This window comes from Cavia porcellus, unplaced genomic scaffold (assembly GCF_034190915.1).
Source record: "Cavia porcellus strain 051 isolate PalLab524CR breed Dunkin Hartley unplaced genomic scaffold, mCavPor4.1 scaffold_40, whole genome shotgun sequence".
NCBI classification, from domain to species: domain Eukaryota; kingdom Metazoa; phylum Chordata; class Mammalia; order Rodentia; family Caviidae; genus Cavia; species Cavia porcellus.
The window spans coordinates 3441379-3455669 of record NW_026947523.1 but is presented as its reverse complement, the minus strand read 5'-3'; the positions used below and the strand labels follow the sequence as shown (position 1 = coordinate 3455669).

The window sequence follows — 14291 nt, the reverse complement described above, 5'->3', positions numbered from 1 at the left end:
CGAGCGGCTCCCGGCGCGTGGTCTGGGGCAGTAAATGGCTGCCGTCTGGTCCTTGTTCTAAACAACAATGACTCCGGTCACTAATATGTTTTGTTAATTGTTACCACTTATTATTACTTCACGAGTGGCACTACAGCCTGAGAAGCAGATATCCCATTTGGTTTCCCTGGACACGAACTGTGAGTGGTTTACGTCCCTTCCTGCAGATGGTGGCAGATGTGGACCTGGTGGCTTTTGAGGGGTGGGCTGGCGGGGGAGGACTGACCACACCCATGCTCTCCTTGCCCCACGAGGTCTGAATGCACCTTGTACCTCACCTCAGGTGCAGGACACGGGATAGGTCCCCCGGGGACCCAGACGTGCCCCGATGCAGAGGTGCCCCTTCCCTGAAGGTGGCCTTCAGAGGCTCCCCGTGTGCAGGTCCCGGGTCTGACCTTTGCTCCCCTCAAGCGTCCAGAGTGGCGACAGTGGTGCCATTGTCCAGCCAGCAGGGGCTGGACTTGCAGGTGGCACTTTGATGGGAGCGTTTGCCACCCTGCTGAGCTGATGGTCCCTCGCCCCAAATGGCTTGCTTTGGAGGAGTTTATCTCTCGGGGGTCATCCAGGAGCACCCAGCCTGCTGACCCTTTCAAAACCTCTTGTGTGAACAAGAAGGAACCCCAAATGGCCCCCGCCGAGCCTTCTAAAGGGATGGAGCCACGAAGGGGGAAAAAGCAACAATTGTCTCCAAACAGACACAATGGATCTTTTATATGAAATATTTATTTTCAGGGCTGACCGGTGTCCCGTTGGCCAGGACAATCGGTGGAACCCCGGGGTCTGGGCATTGCAGGCCCTGGACACCTAGTCAGAGATTTATGGAAGAAAACAGAAAGCCCCTGACCCGAGTGGCTCCTGGGAAATTTCCGTGGGCACATCTGGCTTTCTTTGTTGAGTGGAGGTTAAACTTTCACAAGTTTTTTTCTTCTGCAATTTTTTTTTTTAAAGGCTCCGAGTCCTGGAGAGATGGCCAGGTTTTGGGCCACAGGGCCGAGGCTTGGCGGCCTTTGTCTACCAGCAGGGTCACAAAATGGAAGAGGAAGGGCGGATCCGCAGAGGGCCGGCCCCGCAGGGCCACGGGGAGGTTTCCTAGAGTCATTTGGTCCACCCCAAATCATGTGCTCCGATGGGTGACTGTGAGGGCCAGCGGGACTGCATGGCCCTTAGACACCTTTCCAGCTGCACAAGGTGTTTCTGTGTCTTTTGGCAAGGACAACCAGCGGGGGGACGCTGGACGGATGGGTCCTGACCTCACCGAGTGAGTGGATTCTGCCCTGAGGCCTGCGCTGATGTGGTGTGGGCCTGGGGACCGAGCTAGACCTGCCTCTAGCTGTGGGCACCCGAAGTGGCCAGGCTAGGAGCCCGGCTCACGGGTTCTTGTTACAGACGGAGCTGGGGTGACTGCCCGTGGGCTGCCCTGCTGCCAGGGCCCAGCGGCGTTGTGGGAAGGCCACAGGAATCCTGGCTGTGACACTGCCAGCATAGGCGGTCCTCGGTCGAGATGTCCCCGCCAGGCCAGTGCAGGAGGACAGACAGGGAGGGTCCTACTGATGGTGAGTGTGACCTCTCAGTGGCACCTCTTGGTCATCCAGAAGACTTTGTTGGCGAACGATAATATTTGTTTTCAAAATAAGATTTTATGATTTTTTAATGGCCATCGTATCTTTTACTTTATTTCTAAATGCAGGGCCATGTGTTCCCTTTTGGGGGTGTCCTGACAGCCTGGGAGGCTGTGGGGTGAACTGGCCAAATGAGAATCATGGAAAACAATGAAATCTTGTGCCATGAGCCAGAAAAACCTAGTACACAGCCTTGTATTTGATCTGTGTGTGAGGGGCTCCAAGATGGAGGGCAGCTTGGTCTTGGCATCCTGTGGATTGGAAACTTCGGTGGGAGCCTGGATTCCAGGTCTCCCTCTCCCCGTGGCCCAGACGCCCCTGTCCTCAGGTGCCTGGGACGCCCTGTCCACGCAGGGCCTGGGAGGGTGACTGAGCAGAGATGTGCCCAGAAGTGTCGTGGAATCAGGAGGTGGGTTTGTAAAATGTGCTCAGGAGGTGTACAGAGTAAAAAGGCCTGGCCGTCTACATCTGAAGAATCGGGTTTTTTCCTCCAGGTTAAAGGAGGTGCTGTGCCTTGGTGCCGGCTTGCTGGTGCCTGGACAGTTTTCCGGTGGCCTGCCTTCCCTTTCCTCGGAGATTTCAGATGTCAGGAAGAGCGTTTCACTAAAATATTTACCTGCTGATTTGGGCCTCTTAAATTTAGAAATGCCTTTCATGTGTTTAAGCAAGATAGATTTACATTCGAATCAGGCTTTTATAATTACATTTTAAATTATAATACAAGGAGGGAGCCAGGCTGCAGGCTCCCACAGGTCCCACAGAGGGAGGAGCTTCGGGTGAGTGTGGGGTGTGCCCACCCCATCTGCCCGAGGTGGTTCTGGCTGGAGTCCCCAAGGGTCACCTGTGGGAACAAGGCCGTCCCGGACACGGCAATGGCTGCGCATGGTCTTGGCGGCACAGGGGTGGGGGCGCCCCTCCTGCAGCCCTGACCTGGGCCAGCGCCTCTGCTGACCCCGCAGGCCCCTGTGAAACCACCCCACGGGTAGTGGTGATCCCGTCCCCAACCACACAGACTGGGGGACAGACCTGCTCCCTGGAGTGGGACCCGATCCTCCTGGGTTGGGTTCTTGGCAGCCCTGCCCAGCTATGCCTGGCACAGGTCCCCGGCGTCCCTGGTCAAGCTCATGGCATCGGAATCCTACCTGCTTTGTCTGTGGCGTCAGCTGGCAAGCAGTCACGTGGCCGGGTGCGTGAGCCCAGTGCAGGGCCGGGTTCCTCCCGTCTGCTCTCTTCCGCCTCCTCCACCCCCACCCGGGCTTTCCAAGCAGGCACCGAGTGGTGTTAGGGTAGGACACAACCCAGCTGGCCCAAGCGCCCACCTAAGAGGCTCTGGTGGTTTAGGGTCATCTGCCCGGCTGTCCTTTACCTGGCATCAGGCACAGAAGGCCCTAAGGGGTACAGATGTGCAAGCCTCCATGGGGAGCCGCCCACCATTCCCTTGGCACACAGCTGGCCCTGCCACACCTCACGTCCCGGAGGGGGGCACGGCTGCTGGGTGCCACTTCCCACAGCCCAGGCTGTCTGTCCTGTGTGAGTACAGCTGGCATCACACAGAGGGCGAGTCGAGGCCTGGCTGGCCTGGTGGCCCTTGCAGGATGCCTGTGGACAGGGCAGGGGGCATGTTGGACTTCAGCAGAGCTGGGCAGAGGCTGGGGCACAGGAGCAAGGGCTGTCCCTCCCCATGGTGGCGGCTCTGGTGACACTGAAGGATGTGTGAGGGTCCTGGGGGACAGGTGACATTCCGCCCTCTCTTCTTTGTCCATGGCTGCCTGGCTTCCAGCATCGTCTTGGCCCTGGTGGGCATCGGGATAATTCAGTGGGTACCAGGCATGGCACTCAGCCCTCTGTTTGCACCCCAGATGCCCTGATTGGTAGGAGCCATTAAACACCTCCTTTGTGCAGATGGGGAAACTGAGGCTGGAGAGGCTTATGACTTGCCCACAGTTAGCCAGCCTTGAGACACAGCCTTCTGGCCATGAGTGGCTCCAAGGGCCGTGGCCAGGGAGCATCCGGGATGGGGTCCCCGGCTCCTTCTTGAAGGAGCCAGCCAGGGTGCCAGCCACAGCCCGGTCCTCCGCCGAGCCGGGCAGGGGAACAATGTGGCCTCTATCTGGAACGAGCCAGGCCGCCTGGACGTCTGGCCCCTGGAGCAGTGGCAACGTGGCGCCTGGGCCACGCCGCGCATCCACAGGGCTGGCGGGCGCCGGGGCCAGGCCCGGGCCAGGCGCTGCCGTGTCCCCCCCTCCCCCCTCGGCTGGCCCCCTCCCCTTACGGCGGTGGGTTTGGGGGCCCGGCCCACCCGCCCCTGCCACGTCTGCCATCCTCCCGGCACCCAAGAGCATCTTTCGAAAATTCCCGGTGGGCGGGGCCGAGCGCAGCGGCCGCCTCTGGCCCCCCCTCCCCGGGCAGCCAGTGCCAGATGAGAGCAGCAGACAAAAGTCGCATTTTCCTCGGCCTCCCGCCGCAGCAGGGCCTTTCCCCAGCGCCACCCGCTCCTGGCAGCGCTGCCCCCCCGGTGCCCGAGCGGCCGGGGGCTTGGGGACCGTGGGTGGCCAGAGCCCGGGAGCCCAGGAGCCTGCCGGCTGGGGGGCTGACACCCCGAGGCGGCCAGCCGGCCAGCGGGACCCACCTCCCCCCGCTGCCAGGGTGACCGGCCAGGGCAGGGGGTCATCTCCATGCCCGGCACCCGGTAAGTCTCCTTCTCTCCTCCTCCTGCCGGAGGCAGCCTGGGGCCATCTTGTGCTTACGCCTGTTCATCTCCTCCTCTAATTGGTTTATCTGAAACCCCAAATTCTGTTTCAGCCTCCCCCGCCACACACACACACGCACACACACACGCACACACACACACACACACACACACGCACACGCACGCACGCACACACACACACACACACACACACACACACACACACACAGGCGTGCACACCATCAAGCGGTTTCTGCCAGAACTGCCGGGCAGAGGCAGAGGCCAAGCCCATTTATTTTTAAGATCCAAATCCACCGTGCAGAGATCATAACAAAACGCACGTTTGCCGCTGCCCGGCGGCTGCCTGTTCAGCTGGGGTTTGCACGGCTGCTCGGGAGGCGCCCGGAGGCCTACCTTTTCTTACCCGGTGATCTTGCTTTGCTGGGGGGCAGGGCACCCCCTGTTCTGGTTATCATTGTTGTTATTTTTATTTTTGGCGGTGCCAGGAGTAGCAGAGGGGAAAAACACCAGCCTCGTCCTCGGCTCCTCCCGGCCACCTCTGCGGTGCGGGCAGGGCAGGCCGGGCACGCTGGGGGCAGGACTCTGTGTCCACACACAGAGGTTCTTGTATTTTGTGCTTCATCTCTAATGCTACCACACCGAAGTGTGGTGATCCAGTTCCTTTGGCCTTTTTCGCTTTATTTTATTTTATTGAAAAAAAAGAGAGCGAAAACAAGCCTCCCCCCTCACACACACACTTTTATTTTTTGGCTCACAACTTAGTGAGTGTGTGTGGGAGAAATCTCTGCGGTTCTGAGCGTTGCTTTTTAAAGTACTTATTTAAGTTGGGGTTCCACTTCCTAATGTTGGGCCTGGCTGGTAACTGCCCTGCCTGGTGGCTGGCTGGGGGTGCAGTGGGCACTGGGCACTGGACAGACCCTCAGGGAGCCCCAGTGGTCCCCAGGCTGTGTGCCCCAGCCCTGATCACTCCCACCAGGATGCTTGTCCACTGAGTGGGACCCCGAGGCCTCGCATGCCCTCCAGCTGTGCTGCCCGGAGCTGGGTCGGGCACGGGCTGCCGGGGTTCGGCCCGGCCCTGCAGCATCACGGCCCTTTCCCAGTGGGCTCTGCAGGGCCAGCTCCCCACTCACCTCCACCCTCTGGCGGGCTGACAAAAGCGGCCAGCACGGCCTGGTTTCCCACGTCCCAGGGGGAACTGGGGTCTTGATTTATGGGAAATGGAAAATCAGACCCAGAAAGTTGTAAAAGGCACCAAGAGGAGATTTCCCATGTAAAGACATCTTTGTCTGCCGGGCCGGAGGAGGCGTGCGGGCACCTCTGCACGCGGGCTCGGGCTCCGCTCGCGGGAAGCGATGCTGGGCCGCTTTTGTTCTTGGAGGAGACGGCGGTCGGTGGGTCGGTCGGTGGGCAGAGGATTCGGGGCCGCGGAGACAGACGTCTACAGGGGGCTGCTGGCCACACTTCCATGGTTATGACAGCCACGTTCTGCTGCCGCAAGTACTTAGCAAGCATCGAGCAAAACACTGGTGACAAAACAAAAGTAATTGGGGGGGAGCCCAGTGCACTGTATGTTAGAGGCGGACACTGGAGAGGATGCAGAGGGGAGGGAGGAAGCGGACTCCGCGTTGTGTGAGGGGTTCCCAGCACTAACCTGCCTGTACTTTTTCTTCTTGGGGGGCATCATTAACGTGGGTGAATGGGCCTGGAGCCCTAACCTCTGAACTGACAAGTGTAAAATCCCCAGCACCCGATTCCCTTCCATTTGGTCACGTTAGGGGCAAGTGGCAAAACAGGCCGTTCATTTACAGAAAGGAGGGTTTTCATCGGAGTTCGTATTTTGCACTCTGGAAGTTCACCTCATGACTTCCGTGTGTGTGTGCGTGTGTGTGCATGTCTGTGTACCACTGTTTCGTGTGTAAACCTTCTGTACCTGTGGCAGTTGCATGGGAATCTGCTATTTTAAGCATGCCTGCTTTGGAGTTTTGAACTTGGTTACTAATCGACCCCCCAAAAGACAAACAAACAAAAGCCTCAGTAAAGAGTGGTGGATTCTGTGTCTTAAGAAACTGCCAGGCAGCGTCCCAGCGTTCTCCGGGGAGCACAGGACTTCTGGGCATGCTGGGCGAGCACTCTGCCGGTGAGCTCCACCCCGGACACGCTCACCCCTTTCCTTTCGTTTTCTCTATTTTTTGTTTCTTGAGAAATACCACGCAAAGCGCTCTCACGTGGTCGCTGCTATATAGAATCCACTATAGCCCGAAATTATACACCCTGGCAGCACAGATGGGCTGGTCTGACATCACAGCCGCCTGGCACTTGTTGGAACACACAGCATATTTCAGTGGTGGAGTCGACAATTTCGAAGCACAGAGGTCAGAAGAAACAAATTCGTTCGTGTGCAGGAGCGGACTCCCGTGCTGGCCCCCTGGCCCCTGGAGAAGGTGGCCGAGTGACCACCGTCACCTGCATTACGTTTTCCTTTTGTGTTTGGTTTTCACCTTTCAAACCTCCCTCAGCTCTTTTGAGGTTGAAAACCCTTAACTGTTTTAACGTACGGCCAGTTTTATCTTTTTTTTCCTGCGTGAACAGTGTGTCACGGGACTTAGACTCAGTCTCGGGGTGTGAGAGGTCTGTATCTAGGGTGTCAGTCTCTGTGAGCTCGCTGGCTGCTGGGAGTTAGTGTAAGATCTTTGTGGCAGATCAGATGATATTTTAGATGGTCTAAAGGTCCATTTAGATGCAAACCTTCAAATACAAAATCCTCCAGGTAGACTACACAGCGTAGCTATAAACTGCAAAATTATCACCGCAAGATAACAAAGTAGAGAATTTATTGGTCCGTATAACACATGCCAGGGCAGAGCGGTTTACAGCTGGCGAACTTTGCTAACGCTGAAACTGTTTATTCTGGGAATTCGCACACGCGAGGATCCCATCGGCTCCGCCCTCCTCCCCCTGTCCCCTGTTTTAAGCATCTGCTCTCTGTCCCCTAACCCCAGGTGCGGGCTGCAGGTCCTGGCCCGGTGGCCGGAGGGATCCCGCGGATCCTGCTCATAGTCCGTTTGAAGGGCTGTACCCGTGCTGAGAGGTCAGTGCGGTGCAGTGGTGGTGGACGTTAGTGAAACTCGCTGGACCTGTGTTTCTTAGCGCCTCTGAAGTCTAGAGTTTTCCACTCTGTTTTAGTTTGTCATGTTTTGTTGTTTTGAGACAGGGTCTGGTTATGTAGTTCAGGTGGGCCTCCAACACCCAGCAATCCTCCTGCCTCAGCCTCCCGCGTGCTGGGTTACGGAGGATGTGCTGCCAGTTTTGCTAAACTACTTTGTACTTTCCAGCTAGTTCCAGTCTGTCTCTGGCTGTCTCAGGGTCAGAGGAGTAAGCCACTGTTGTGGTTGGTATACACATGAGCAGAATGAGATGGTCCTGACACCTGGGGCGGACATGATGGTGGTAATAGTGGCGATTTTTCTCCTTTGGGGTCACCATGGGGCAGGATGCCCTTCACGTTTAGAAGAGCACATGCTCTAGAACCAACAGCCGAGGCCTGAGTTCAGGGTGAGTCTTGTGCCTCACTGAGCCTCAGTATACCTGTCTGTAAAATGGGCTGGTGGAAGTGAGCAGCCTGTGCATCTGGAGAGCTTGTCCTGTCCTCGAGAGCGCCCCCTACTGCTGACGCGGGCTGGATGTCTGTAAGAGCGGGTCCACCTCCTCACCACGTGGCTTCCTGGAGGTGCAGCCTGCCTGGCCTGACAGGAGTCCCCCATATGTCCTGCCGTGGCGCTTACAGTGCGTGGCACTGACTGTGTCCCGGTGGCCACGCAGACCTGCGGAGCTGTGTGCGGGGACTGCGCGTGCATGTGCCATACGTTCACCATTGTGGTCAGTGGCTCGGGCTGGTGGCAGTTGCCACAGAGACGGGCTAGTCCCTTCCCAGCGGGCACAGGGGTGCCCAGGGAGCCCTGGAACTGCTCTGCGCATCTCCTGCCGCCATTTGCAGGACGGATAGTGAGTGAGTCTTGCAGCAGGCCATGCAGGAAATGGTGGCCGCATGGCCTGGGGCGGGATCCAGGAAGGCAATGGAAGGGGTGGACGCCAGGACCTGGGTCTACGGAGAGGAGGACCCCAGAGGGAAGAAGCTGCGGTAATGGTCCTGGGCACTGGCCAGGCAGTGACCACCAAGACTGTGCTTCGGGGGCCCAGGCGGAAAGAGTGGGGGACTCGGGCTCCCGGAGAGCGGCCTGCCTCTCCCACCCTGCTGCGCCCCCTCTGGAACTCAGGGTGACTGCATCCGGCCATGTGTGGGATGGTGCCCACGTGGGCAGTGGCTGAGCGTGGGCCTGGCAGACGGTGCTCCCGGCTGGGTTGGGGGCCTGTGCCGCGCACCCCAGGAGGAGCAGCTGGGCGGGGTGCCCTGGAGGCAGCGGGAACCTCTGGCCCCGTTTCCTGGGCGCTAGGCCCTGCCCAGGATTCCTGCGGTGGGTGCGTCCGGCTTCCGGCAGTGTGGGTGGAGGGAACCTGGGCTCCCCGCTCCCGCCCTGGCGCGCTCCGGGGATGCGGCCACGCTGGATTCGGGGTGACCCGGGGTCTGTGGGGCCCTCCTGGTGTGGACACTGTGACCTTGGCTGGCCACCACCAGAGAGGCCGAGGCAGTGCAGCGCTGGCGCCCTGCCCAGCACACAAGTAAGTCACTGGCACGGGCCCCTTGGGGTGGGTGGCACTTGTGCCCAGCCCTGAGACGGAGGCATGGACGGTGGACCTCTCTCCTGCCCAGCTGAGGGACCAGCCCAGAAGTGGACACTCCAGGGGCCAACTAGACCACCTCGGCCTGAGCCAGGCTCCATGATGGGGCAGGCATGGCCCTGCTCAGCGCCCTGCTGGCGGGTCCAGGGTGACACAGGGTGGCGGGAGTCCCTATGCAGCCTACCTTCCTGGCCCAGTGCAGAGCCGGGCCTTGTGGCTCCTCTGAGGACGCCCATGTGTCAGCAAGAGGGCTCTGTGAAGCATGTGTTGACCTCAGCACTCAGGAGGCTGAGGCAGGAGGATCACCGTGAGTCGGAGGCTGTCTATACGAGCTCATATTGCTTTGAGAATGTGGGGTAAAGGAGGAGGTAGTTGCGCCAACCAGGGGCAGAGGCTGAGCTTCCTACCCAGGGTGGCTGCAGCTCAGAGAGCTGGTCGGGGTCACAGAGCAGTCACCGAGCCTCCTGCACGCGGGACCCGTTACTCTCGGGCTCCCTCAGCTGCAGACCGCAGCTGGCTCTTGTAGATCCCCAGCACGAGGACTTGGCCGGGCCTGTGTCACCTTGCGCTGGCCCTGGGACGCTGAGGGCTGCTTCCACAGGGACCACTGTCGCTCTTGTCCTCTGCGGCCCGGTGGTGGGCTGTTTGGTGTCCTGACACCCTGGCACTCCTGAGTGGACGTGGCGGGGACTGTCCCATTGCCTGGTAGCCAGAGCACAGCCGGCAGTGCTGGGGACCCGGGCTTTGTGGGTAAACGGGGCCCATGGCAGGAGGAGCGGGCCTTTGGGGGGCGCCCACCTAGGTCCACGCGGCTCATGCCGGGCACCGGTGCCCAAACCCAGGAACCTGCAGATCGGGGCAGCACGCGCATGGGGTGAGCAGGCCCCCACGTGGCCTGGCGCAGCCGGGAGGTGACCCCACTACGCCCGGTCCAGGGCCCCAGTGGAGCTGACCACATGGCGGCCGCTCTGCCGTGGCCTCCACGCACACGCGCACAGAGGCTTTTTTCCTGATGGCTCCCGGCACAGCGTCCTCCCCAGGCACCAGCAGTCCTGGCCCAGGAGGCCCGGCAAGGCCAAGGCCACTCTGATGGGCTCCAAGGCCAGCAGAGTGAGGCCCAGACCCCACAGCCGCTCGGGCCGTGTCCCAGGCCTGCCACGTCCCGGGCCCCGCCAGGCCACCCCGAGCAGGCCACATCTGCGGCCACAGAGCGGCCAAGGCTCCGCCTCCTGCCATTGCCATGGAAACGGTGGGGGCAGCGCCTGGTTTCCATTAACAGGCCTCTTCCCCAGCCCTGCTCTGGAGCCCTGCACCTCCCAGGGGCCCTGCCCCAGTCTGCGGAGCCCCGATCGGCCTGTGCCAGGGAACCTAGGAGTCCGGTCCGGCCACCCTCAGCCCGGCGCCCGGGGTCCTGCCTAAGGCGGAGCTGCCCTGCCTCGGTGGGCTCCGCCAGCAGCCGCAGTGTCCCAGGTCCGGCGCTGAGCCTGGGCCCGGTTTAGAGTCCTGGGCTGCCATCCCAGCGCCCTTCCTTTCTCTGGGCCTCGGTTTACCTGTCTGTAACATGAGCAGGTTCGGGTGATTATTCTGGAGTTCCTCCTGGCGCCAAAGCAGGAAGCAGAGGCGGCTCGGAGCTGCCCGCTGTCGCCCTCTGGGTCCTGGACCGGGACTCATTTGACCTCAGAGGAGGTTTTGTTAAGGCAGGATGTAGGGAACTGGACGAGCTGGAGAAGCCAAGTGAGGAGCAGGGACCCGGGGTCACCCACCGTGGGCACCGGCTCTCGGGCAGCCAGAGGTCCAGGCCGGGAACAGGCTCCAGCTCTCAGGCTGCAGCCCGCTGGCCCGGGGACGCTCCGCCAGCCTGATGGCTGCTGCTGCTCCGGCCGCCTCCGCGGCCCCCTTGGCCCTGCCCGCTCTGGAGAGTGGTCTGGGCACTGATCCCTGCCGAGCCCTGGAGCCGGCGCTGGGCACACGGGGAGTGGGGTGCAGGCTGCCCCCTCAGTGGCGCGGCAGATGGGCCCAGGGGCTTGGGCAGGTCCTCCTGCCCCCCTGTCCTAGTCCCTAGGAAGCGGCCAGGGCCCCGTGGGGCACTGGGTGAGGGGGACTGCGGAGCCACCCGGGCAGGGACAGGGCCTGGGACCTTGTCATGGCACCCGAGGTGGGCATGGCGGCCTTTGTGGTTTTCTGCCCCGGGTTGGGATGGTGACCCCTGGCGGTCTCCACTGCGGTGTGCACACTCAGGCCCACGCTCACACGCGGGCACACACACATACACCACACACACACACACACACACACACACACACACACACACGTGTGCCCTGGTGAAGGAGGCTGAGGGCTTGATTTAGGCAACCGAGGCCGGGCTAATGCAGGAAATGAAGAAGATTCCCCGGAGAGAGGGCCGAGGGGCCCAGATCACCAGGCAGCCCCGCCACTCCCCTCCCGGCCCCCGCCCTTCCTGCCGTGCCCTGTGCCCCAGGGGCCCGGTGGCCGGCACCCCAGCTCCATTTGTCTCCCAGGGCTGAGCCTCAGGCGGGCGCTGGGCAGGAGGCACGGTGGAGGGACAGAGCTGCTGCGCGTGCCAGGCTGTGACATCTGCTATCCGGGTGACCTCACGGCACCCCAGCCCGCTGCCAGCCCCGGCCACAGGGGAGGAAGCCAGGCCTGCTGCTGTCCTGCGTCCCGGGCCTTTGTCACAGCCCGCTGCCTCAGTTTCCCCACCTGACTCAGATGCATCCCTGGAAGGTTCCAGATCCTGACAGCATCCTGGGCTTTGACCAGGGTCCCTGGGGTGGGGCGAAGCCACCCACAGAGACAGGGGGGTCCTCGGGGTGTCATTACTGGTGAGAAACTCGGGACAGGCCCACTCCCCCAGGGCTGCGTGTCTGTGAGGGTGACCCAGTGGGCACTCCAGGTCCGGACTCGTGGGACCCACTCGGAGGGCGCTGCAGGTGGCCGCGACCCCATCTGGGTGGGCAGGACTCTGCTGCCTTCCTCCTGCTCAGTCCCCGAATTTGGCCTCATAGTGCCAGGCGTGGTGGTGGCGCCCGTCGTCCCAGCACTCTGGGAGGCTGAGGCAGGAGGCTCGAAATGTCTCAGTCCGGCCTGGGAAACCGCGTGACTCAGTGAGACATCTTTTCAACATAAAACAAGGCCGGGCATGTCACTCCGCCGAAGGCCCTGAGTGCCATCTCCAGTACCGGGAAAATACGCAACTGTGGCAACACAACCCTCATGTTGCCAAAATCCGGAATCTGGCCTAAAAAGTCCTTATTGCTTTTGCCACGGCCGGATGGTGATGCTGTGAAACCCAGCACCTGGCCAGGGTGAAAGGGATCCGCCATCCGTCTGTCACCCCCGAGAGAGCCGGCCGCCTGTGCCAAGGTCCTGGGGTAGGGCAGGTGACTGGGCTCCAGGAGGGCAGCCCCAGGCATCTGCTCTGCCCTGCTTCTCTGGCCCCTTTCTGCCCTCGAGGCACAGAGGCACAGAACTCTGCCCTGGTTCCGTGGGGGCCAAAAGAGGGTTGGGTGGGTTTGTCACCAGCTCCCAGGGGAGCCCTTGGTGGGTCCCTCCCACCTCTGGGGCCACACAAAACCAAGCCACAGAGGCTGGGGACACGGGGGGAGGAGAGGGAGGCCAGCTGATGTCCAAAGGAAGTGACTCGGTCCAGGGGACGGACTCTGGGAACCATGCGTGGAAGCCAAGATGCCTGGCCCTGACGAGGGCCACCTACCTGGCCTCAGTGTCCCCTTCAGGGCACGGCGTCCCCTAAGTCACCACTGGAGAAGGACCCAAGGACTCGGGTGCCCCCAGAAACCCACATCTCCGGTGTCATGCTATGGATGGGGGGGGGTGTCGTCCTCCGTCCCGTGCGTGCCAGGCACCGTGCCGAACCCTGGGACCCTCGGCCGTGTGGGGACAGTCCCTGCACCCAGCTCCCAGGCCTGGGCACCCAGCTGCTCCCCAGGCTAGGCCGCAGGGACCTCCAGGCTTCCTGCAGGAGGGGAAGGCAGCGGAGCAGGAGGACGCCCCTCCCCGCCACCCAGCCCTGACGCCCTCGCCCTGTGGGGGTCCGAGGACAAGCCCACGTCCCGGGTGTCTGGAGCCTCGGGCTGCTGTGGCTGTGGCGGGCCTGAGACCCGGGGAGGCGCTCTGGGGTGCTGAGCCTCCACCACTGACATCTCGGTCTGCCTGTGTCTTTCAGAGATGACTGTCGCAGAGCGGAGCCCACGGCGGTGGCACTGGGAGCCTTCATCCAGGTAGGGCCCCTGGCGGGGTTGCTGGTGCCCAGCACCTTGGGGTGCAGCCAGAGGGGAAGGCTGGGACAGGTCCCGAGGGAACCCCACTGTGCTGCCTGCCGGACCCCAAGCTGCACGAGGGTGAGCCTGGTGCCCCTGGGGAGGCAGCCCAGCCCACCCTGTACCAGCTGCCCACCCCGACAAGCTTGATGGTGTTCAAGGCTCAGTTTACCAGTCATAAGATGGGCAGGATTTTGGGGTGGGTCGTGAACCCCAGAGTGCCTTCGGCCTTGCAAAGAGCTGGATGGCAGGACACCCAGACACCTGACGAGGGGCCTCTGCTCCCCTCCCCTGGCTGGCACAGTGGAGCCCGGGTGCTGGGCAGTGCAGGCGATCCTGTCCATGAGCCCAGAGCCCAGGCTGCTGTGCCAGAGGGTGCCTCTCTGAGGCCCCAGGGCCCGAGCAGCCCCCACACAGCCCTGGCTCTGCTCACATCACCCAGCCACGTCAGCCGGCTACGTCACCCAGCCTCGCTGTTGCTGTGGGGTGGTGGTGATGCCCAGCCCTCAGGACTCTCGGGTCCTTACAACTCCTCAGACCGGCCTCCGGTTCCCAAGGACACACAGGGACAGCCACACCCCGGGGGGACCAGGCCATGGCATCAGGTCCCTCCCCTAGAGGTCCCCACCCGCCTTCACGGCCGTGGCCCTGGGGCTCACGCTAGATCTGGCTCCAGACCTGTGTAGAGATGAAGCCAAGTCAGACGGCCTGGAGGGAGCTGGGGTATAACCCGCTCCCTTGGTTATGAGGTGCCACAGATAGAACAAGGGTCTCCCCAAAAGATAAAAAATAAGCAACGAGAAAACTAAAGGTAGGCCGAGAAGCACGCCACATAGAGGCTCCCCATTGCTGGTGGGGACCTGAAGCTGAGCTTCGCGCTTCCTAGTT

General features: G+C 61.6%; 1 long non-coding RNA gene across 1 annotated transcript; it reads right to left on the bottom strand.

Moving 5' to 3' along the window:
• Positions 1-734: 734 nt before the first annotated feature.
• On the bottom strand, positions 735-4924 carry LOC134474867 (uncharacterized). The gene is made up of 2 exons (XR_010045756.1): positions 4288-4924; positions 735-3451 (listed from the first exon to the last, which is right to left on the bottom strand). It is a non-coding gene; the product is annotated as an uncharacterized LOC134474867 (long non-coding RNA).
• Between the last annotated feature and the right edge of the window lie 9367 nt (positions 4925-14291).